We start from the raw sequence: 8905 nt of genomic DNA on the forward strand, positions 1-8905 counted from the left end.
TGTCACAACCCAGCATACAATGCATCCAGGATAACCAAACGCAGAGACAAAGCCCATAGTAGTTCAAACAAAATCCTTCCCAAGGCGTGCCAGCAACAAACTTGTAGTCCCAAGAACATTCCCAGGAAACCCTAGGAATTCTCCTCGGATCCCGGAACTTTCTCCCCAAGCAATGAAAGGGTCACAAGAAAATAATAGCCAGGGAGAGGTGTAGTTGTGCAGCTGCCCCCGTGGTCCGGCACCCTATCACACAGGGACAAGAGGGCATATAGGACAATACCTTAGGCTGGTGGATCAATGGTCCCTGGGCAGAGTTTCAAGCCATGTGGCGGCTTCTTTGGGGTTGGTGAAGAATCTAACAATTTTGCCATCTTGCACTCTGAGGCCAGCCTGGAACAGCTTACTGTACTTGATGTTTCCGATTTGCAGAGCTGTTGTTTCACATGGCCTCTGTGTCTCAACCGAGTAATCCGGGAAAATCGTGATCCGGGTTTTTAGTAAATTATAGATTCCAGCTTTTGAGATTCCCAGAGGACCAACTCCCAATCCTGAAAATTGAGCAGACGGAAACTAAAGGTGCGAGGCGGGGCGCCCGCTGCACCTCTGGTAGCTGGCATGCGGTGTACTCTGAAGGAGGCCAAGAATGGAGCCTGGGGTAGTAGCAATCACAGCAGCCGCTCTGTGAAGGTCCTGGGGTCCTGCCCCTCAGCCTCCTCGGGCAGACCCGTGATCCTCAGATTATTTCGGCGATTGTGGTTCTCCTCATCAACAGGATATGTATCAATGCCCTAAATTGGAGCTGAAGTCAAGGTCCATGCAAACATTGCTTTAGGGAACCTCTTGACACACACAAATTGAATGTCAGGTATTCAATGCCTACTTTTAGGACTTGCTATTCTAAGACCTTTTGAACAAGACGAGTTCACTTGCACAAATGTTTACTGAGAAGTTATAAAGCATTTTTAAGTATTTCTAAATATTCTTCGGCTTGGCTTGTTCCCAGATTCTAAACATGTAAACAAAGCTCCAGTCTAGAAATTATATTTCTGTGGGAGTCCAAGGGGTCTATATATCAATGTTTAGACCCAAGATTCCCTAATTTTCATATAAGACTCAATTATAAAAATAGCCGAATCTTGGGAGGAATACATAAATAGACCCACAAAAAAGTTGTTGGAAGGTAGGGCAGGTTCCATTGGAATGTAGGTAATGGCACTAATTTCTACTTACAGCTGGGATATCTGGGTTTGGATTCTCTTCTGTAGTATCATGTGTTCAACACACTTATTGGATGTTTATTGGATGTTCTATCTGGATAATGATGGTGGCTTTCATCAAAAGGCAAGTATACACATCAGTATTCTGACAAATTCCCTAGCTTTGAAAGGTACTCTGTAATTGCTGCCCCTGCATGTGTCAGTAAATGTACACTCCAGTAAAAACTGAAAGGAAATCCTTGATGGCACATTTTCTTAATTGTGTACAACCCTCATTCCCAAAACGGTGAGACGCTGTGTAAAATCTTTTTTTTTTTTTTTTAATCAGATTTTATTTTGAAATTTTTTGTAACAAATTAATAGAAAAAGCACACAGGGGGAAAGAAAAAGAAACCCGTTTAGCAAATAAAGCATTAACATCAACAGTACTTTTAGTTTGTTATTGTCAAGCCTTCCAAAAGTTATCCCAGAGCAACCACTATGCTGTATTATTAAGCAATATGTTGAATTAAAAAAAAAAATCCTATAGGGCGGCAGGCCTATCCTAAGGGGGGAAAAAAGAGAAAAAGAAAAAAACAAACATTCCCTGCTCTTTATTGCCAGCTTAGATTAGAATCTGGCAATCTATCCATTTTTTCTATGTTTTCAAACTTCCGGGAGGCATTACGTTGAGAATAGATGTATTTCTTAAACAATACGTGTTTGTCCATTTCCCGGATCCAGTCCCTAAAGGTAGGAGGATTGGGTAAAACCCATTGAAGACTATTAACTTGCGAGCTAAAAACAGCATTCACACAGTGTAAAAATCTACATAAAAAACAGAATGCAATGATTTGCAAATCTTATAAACCCATATTTTATTCACAATAAAAAATAGAAAACCTCAAACTGGGAAAATGTTCCAATTTTAAGAAAAAAATAAGGTCATTTTCAAATTGATGGCAACACGACTCAAAAAATTTGGGACAAGGCAACACAAAGCTGGCAAAGTTCAGATTCAAAATACTTAATCCCTAGGGAAATTAATAAGATACAGTTACATTCAGCAAAGCCACAAAATCACAATAACGAACGGAAGCCAGACACAATAACAAACAATACAATTACCAATAACAAGTTAATAATTAATAAAACAAAACTAAATTAATACTGTTCTGTAAAAAAACATACAATCCTATAAAAATACTACATAGAATAAATAACATTGATTAAAAAAACAAAATTCAAAAATGACACCACTTTCTCTAAACATTACCCAAAATTGATTATGCATAATTAACCTGATAAAAACATACTATTAAAAACTACATATATGTACAGCCACAATTCCAAGAAAGTTGGAAGAAGGCCGTGTTTACCACGGTGTAACCTCCCCTCTTCTTTTAACGACACTCTGCCAAATCCAGCAACTGGTCTCCTCCCTGACATTTACAGAGTAATGTTGTCCCATTTTTGCCTGAGCATATGCTGCTCTAAAACCTGGATATATCTTTCAGCGTTGATGTTGCCTTTCCAGATGTGCAAGCTGCATAATTCATATCCACTAAGGCCACCCCCATTCCATCAGAGATGCAGACTTTTGAACTGGGCACTGATCACAAGCTGGAAGGTTGTTCTCCCTTTTTAGTATAGAGGATGTAGGGCCCATGGTTACCAAATAGAAAGTCAAATTCAGATTCCTATGACCACAGGACGCTTTTCCATTTTGCAACTAACCATTTTAAATTCGCTTTGACCCAAAGAAGATGGCAGCATTTCTAGACCATGTTCAGAAATTGCTTCTTTGCGTAACAGAGAAAAGCAGAAGATGCCGGGAGCCGCACATCAGAACAAGACCCGCTGTGTAGACAAGTGGCAGTCTCGGCCTGGACCCCTGCCAGGTCACACCCTCAATGCGTTTCTTTCCACCCATTAGAGCGTACTCATCGAGACTGCCACTTGTCTACACACAGCAGGTCCTTTTCTGATGTGCAGCTCCCAGGATCTTCTGCTCTTATCTGTCATTGTCTGGAGCGTGGACGGGCTCCTTCCCAGCCAGCACTCACAGCAGCAGGCACAGGACTACATTTCCTAGCAGTCTGAGCGGCTCACATAAATACCAAGGGTTCTTCGCATGATAGAGCTTTACCTTGCATTTTTTGATGGCACAGCAATCTGGGGTTGATTTACTAAAACTGGAGAGTGCAAAATCTGATGCAGCTGTGCATTGAAACCAACCAGCCAGCTAGCTTCCAGTCTTTTGAAGTTAAAAGTTGATTGGCTACCATGCACAGCTGCACCAGATTTTGCACTCCAGTTTTAGTAACAGTTTTAGCCAATGTGATTTACAGAGTGTTTTTTTGGAAATATTCTTGAGCCCATGCGGTGCCATCTGAGGGCCCACGGATCACAGGCATCCAATGTTGTGTTTCAGACTTTTTTCTTGCACACAGATTTCTCCAGATTCTTGGAATCTTTTGATTGTATGTACTGTAGATAAGATATTGAAAGTTTTTGCAAGTTCTCATTGAGTAACATTATTCTCAAATTTTTAAACACAGCTTTTCACAGATTGGCGAACGCCTGCTCATCTTTACTTCTGAGACCCTCTGACTCTGTAACAGGGTCCCTTTTTATACCAAATAATGTTACTGACTTTTTGCCAATCAACCTAATTAGTTGCAAAATGTTCTTCCAGCTCTTCCTTGTTAGTACCACGTACTTTGCCAGCATTTTGTTGCTCTGTCCCAACTTTTTTGAGACATGTTGCTTCCATCAATTTCAAAATGACCTTATTTTTTTCTTAAAACAGTCCATTTTCTCAGTTTAATTATTTGATATGTTTTCTATTGTGAATAAAATAGAGGTTTGAGATTTGCAAAACGTTGCATTCTGGTTTTATGTATATTTTACACAGCTTTTTAACCTTTTTGGAATTGGGGTTTTACATCACGGATCCAGTGGACTTGATATTCATCACTGCTTGGGTTATGCTGCCATCACCTGAATGGACACTAGCCAAAAAAAGGAATTAAAAGAGAAGTATGTTTTTTTTTTTTTGTTTTGTTTTTTTTTCTGATTTATACTTGCCTAGGTGGATGCAGCATTGGTCTACCGGATCTGTCCCCCGGCGCTTCTGCACTGAGAACTGAGCAATCAAACACCGCGATTGCTCGGTTCTGACAATTTCCCAGAGCAGAGAGCTGCTGTCAATCAGCAGCTTTCCACTCTGCTCCTCTTCACTCACTGGAGCGCTGAGGTGTGGAGGGGCGGGGTGCGGCTGGCTCAGACTCTCAGCTGCGGATCCGACTTCCATTGTCACAATGACGCGGTGCCTAGACTGAAATCCATGACGTCAGCTGAGAGTGGACTTCAGCCCGCTCTCTGCTGAAAACAGGTCACAGGAATGCAAAACTAATTGAACTCCTATGATCTATAGAAGTACAGCCAAACGAGCTTTGGCTATACTTCTCCTTAAACCCTAGCCAATTATTAGCTAGTGTCCTTAGGTGATGGATGTCCCTACCTACAGTATGTCTTTCTAAAGATTTCTTTCATGGGCTACAATTTTCCTAATTCCTGGCCGGTTTCTAACAGTCTAACATCTTTGATGGGTTAGAGGGGGGGGCTTCACCTGGATTGATCGCTGCAGCCAGCAGGTCAAGAGGGGACTGTATACGGACCCTGCATGCCAGAGTGGACATGGCCTGTAACTCTGCCAGTCGGCACTGGATCCTGCAGGCAAGGCTACAGTATACCAGGTGAACATGCTAGCAGGGTGCTATACAGCATCAGAGCATCACCCCTGGAGGCGGTAGTCAAGTCCCTCAAGGCCTTGAAGGGCAAACCCACTACAACAGGTGGAGACCTGTTGGCCCTGCTACATGGACTGGTGCGTGCCTGTGTGCTAGGTGGAGCAGGTGGCAGGTTTTCCCTTTTGATGTTCCTAGTGCATTGGGGCAGACCACCACACTGCAGTAGTCATGTTCAAAAGGGGCAAACCAGCGTACATGTGTGATTACATCATCGTGCACATTTGTCATTTTGCTGGTTCCCTGGGCAAGCAACATGTGTTTTGCAGCTCAGTAAAGCAAGCAGTTCAGCTATTTAAACAGCACCTGCATGGCGCAGGAAGTACCTGAGGACATTTGTTCAGGTGAGTTGACTGTGACTGTCAGTGTTTTGGCTTGTGCCTACAAACCTCTCAGCTGGGTATTCAATACCTGTGCTATATATTGGGCCCACAGACTCTTGGCAAGGTGGGGGTGGAAGAGATAATTGGGTGGTATCCCAAATCCCTCTATCAGGAAGGGAGGACCTCCTGTGGAGTTTGACCAAAAATGGCTCCCCAAATAGATTAGCTCTGAATCCCTGCTCTTATCCACTGTCTTAGGGACACAATCCTCTGATTTCTTTGTGTCAAGGTATAATCCAAAGTCAAATACCCCCCAAGCAATATTGAGCAATATTGTTGCTCTATGCACACGCTTTATGTTCTATTTGCCCAAGTGAAAACTTTGCAGGATTTGGCCTGTTAGAAAGCCGTGTCCTCCTAAAATTAATCCTATGTATGAATTTAGAATGGACACCACCAAAACTATTGTCACTTTTTTTTTTTTAAGTGTTATTACAGTATAACCATAACTACTCTTATAATTGTCCCCTCCACCCTCCTAACACCTGTGCTTACTAAACTGTGTAAGAAAGATGTAATGTATATACTAACCTATTTTATTTTTTTTCAGGCAACTTCATTAGAACCGTGCTGATTCAAATTACAAGCAGTTGGGTGCACATACTGTCCACCTTGAAGAGGGTTCCTTCAGCCAAACAGCGGGTGCCCCAGTACATGGCATCCTACAGTGCTTGGCACTTGCACAACTAGAGTTGCCACCTCATCCCTTTAAACCCGAACACATATGAATTACACAGGTTCTGAAGGCTAATTTAATGCAGATAAGGCAACAAGTGAGTTTACCACCTTAATCAGTCACAGAACCTGTGTAATTCATATGTGTTCAGGTTTAAAGGGATGAGGTGGCAACCCTATGCACAACTAATGCGCGCTCTCTCCCCCAGGCTTTGCTCTGCATAGTTTGCCTAGATATATTATGCACTCCACCTGGAACCTAGGTGCACTTGTAAAACCATTTGACCACTTAAAGGAAACATCTAGTGAGAGCGTTTTGAGGGCTGTCTTTGTTGATCAACCTCCAGAATAGCTATCCGGCTTCAACACATTTTTAAAAATCTACAGTATGTATAACCAAAACCTGTTTGTTTTTTCAATTTTTGCATAATGTGTGGTTTAGAACTTCTGTCAGGTGTTGTCTGTCCTGTCCCCCCCCCCCCCCCCCCGCTGTGGAAATACAAGCACTCTGTCCTGGTGACCGTTGGTAATGGGGTTGAAAGTGATAGGAAATCCAAAATCGTAGGCATTGACTTTGACATGAAACGGAAAGGAGAATATTCCAGTGGGGACACTTGTAGAGACTGCCTCCCATTTCTTGTTTGTAATGATTTCTGTGTTCGTCCAGTCCATGTTTCACCAAGCATACAAACTCTTTTGTGCTAGAGGAGAGGGGATGTAACGAGGGGAGGGGATGCAACGAAAAGTAATCCGTTTGTATTGTCTGCTTCAGCCAAGACACAGGAAACTTTCCTACAATTAGAAGGGCCTAAAGCTGACCATATACAGCTCTAATTTTGTTCAGTTCCTGCAAAGGCCGGTCATAGAAAAAGTGATTTTCTTTCCTGCAACCACGGCTTGAAAGAAATTGGCTTGATTCCCCCATCAACACAGACAGTGTTCTCCCGGCAGGGGAAGCCATCCCCGCTGGAAGAACACAGTGATTATTGCTAGCATTGGTATGCTTACCTTTGTCCATGTGACTTTATTCATTTTTAAGTGTTTTCATTCTTCTGTGCTGCTTTAGCACCTATTCCTGCCCTGGGATTTAAAAACATTTAAGTCACCATTCATTCATACTGTGCATGACGTTATGCACATCATCTTGAACATGTACCATACATACATGCATCTGTACATGTGCAAGATGAAGCACATGATCAGTATGAAATGACTGCAAGATCTCACGGTTTAGGTACGAGGTTTCCCCTGAAGATAATGGTGACGATGATTTCCCAGGGAACATTTGTGTGGCCGGGGCTAAGTCACCACTGCCTTCAGGGAAATCAGGAAGTGGAAACCAAAAAAAAGGTAAGTAAAGTAACAAACATTTTTTTCAAGAAGGACGTGTTGGGCAATTTCACATGAGCATGCCGAGATGGATGCTAATGTGAATTTAAAGAATATGTAAACCCAACATTTCATATTCCTGATATGTGCCTGCTGTAGCACTGTAGCATGTACTTGTATGAAAAAGTATCCTGTTGTTATATTTGTTTTGCTTCCTTTGTGTGAAATCCCTAGTGCTCCTGCCAGTCTCTCTGCTTTCCTATTAAAAACTGACCACACTAAGCAGGAGAACACATCTTGCTCAGTTCTCTAGCTATGCTGGCCTGCTCTCCTCCAAAAAAAAGTATTTATAATTTTTTTTTATATCTATACACAAATGGTTTGCCTTTTATTTCTATTTTAAACTGGGTGGTTTTACATGGTTATGGTTTACAAGACCCACTTAAAGTAAATTTTCTATCAACTGTCTGTTCTTACTCTTTCTCAATAGACATCTTAAGCCACCAATAATTATATGTTCATGTATAATAATGCATACTATAACTTTTCTTTGATTTTGTTTAAAATCTGATTTAAAAGGCTTTTCTGTAACCATACATCATTAAATTTTTTTTTTTAAATGCAAACAGTGTAAGTACTTTATTTGTCTTGATATCAGCATTGCAGTCCCTGTACAGCAGAGCTTGGCGAGGAGAAGGGAGAAGCAACACACAAGGAGCCAGTCAGGAGTCTAGTGCAAAGTGCATTTTATTATAGCGGGAATGAGCAGTGTGACTGAGGGATGAGCGGCTTCTTTTACTGTCATATTATGGGGGGAGGGGGTGAGACTCGTAGGTGAAAGTGAACTGGGCTGTGTGACGGAGCTGCATAAATCTGGAACTGGATAGACAGAAATACAAATCCTTTAGCATCCTTAAAGTGAATTTACACTTTTGCAGTCGAATTTGAGAAAAAAACCACTAGATGTTTATATTCCCTTTCACATCACACTCTCAAAACAACAAGGTAAGGGCCATGGCGGCAGCAGGTGAGTGGATGCCCGCTAACAGACGCTGCCATGATGGATCTGAAATGACAGGTGCTCTATAAATGTATCTGTTTAATTAAATATACTTACCTTTTAGATGTTTATCAGAAGGCCTTGTGGTTAACTGCAAACATTTCTCAATAGAAAGGCTTAAAGGACTGTCTGGGTTTCCTCTCTAGCATAACAATTTAGAAGCTGTGCTTCTTGCATTGTAACGCTTTGTTAGCACAGAAAAATGTTCAAATATGGTTTACAACTGATAAAGAGATCTGCTAGCACAGTACAGACAGGGTTCATTGTGGCAAACACAGTTCCCACCCCCTTCATAAACAAAGAGAACTAAGATATTTCAATGTTGGGAGTTAATAAAATTCTAGTTGGCTGCATGGCTCTGGCATCAATTCTTTTGAGTGAAAGTCTCGGGGCAGTATGCAGAAAATAAGTGTCTATTCTTTGCAAAATGAATTTTCACCATAGTGACTA

This window comes from Aquarana catesbeiana, linkage group LG04 (assembly GCF_042186555.1).
Source record: "Aquarana catesbeiana isolate 2022-GZ linkage group LG04, ASM4218655v1, whole genome shotgun sequence".
NCBI lineage: Eukaryota > Metazoa > Chordata > Amphibia > Anura > Ranidae > Aquarana > Aquarana catesbeiana.